Source organism: Penaeus monodon, chromosome 24 (genome assembly GCF_015228065.2).
Source record: "Penaeus monodon isolate SGIC_2016 chromosome 24, NSTDA_Pmon_1, whole genome shotgun sequence".
Classification (NCBI taxonomy): domain Eukaryota; kingdom Metazoa; phylum Arthropoda; class Malacostraca; order Decapoda; family Penaeidae; genus Penaeus; species Penaeus monodon.
This window is the reverse complement of record NC_051409.1, coordinates 10515871-10516132: the sequence shown is the minus strand read 5'-3', so window position 1 is coordinate 10516132 and position 262 is coordinate 10515871. Positions and strand designations below refer to the sequence as shown.

Here is a 262-nt window from a genome sequence, read left to right as displayed (position 1 = left end):
AAATTCCTTCAGCCTTAGGAGTCTGTTAACCTGTTAGTCTCAGACAATTTTTTATATAGAATACCCGCTACTGCAGCAAGTGACGTTGAGTTGAAGGAGGATTCCTCTCCCTCCTCCCCTAGACACATGCGCATCCTTTGGCGAGACAATATTGCGAAGAGGAGGAGATATTGCGTGAACTCCCCTAGAAGGCGTCCAGCAAGTGTGTATTAACATGGCTAGATTGTAGATTGACGTCCAGTTATATGGGTATATTGATTCC

At 44.7% G+C, this 262-nt stretch overlaps 1 protein-coding gene across 1 annotated transcript in view; it reads left to right on the top strand.

The window, feature by feature from the left end:
- LOC119588560 (transmembrane 9 superfamily member 3-like) overlaps nucleotides 1-262 on the top strand; it is a gene marked incomplete in the record, with an annotated part of 22076 nt that overhangs the window by 20013 nt on the left and 1801 nt on the right.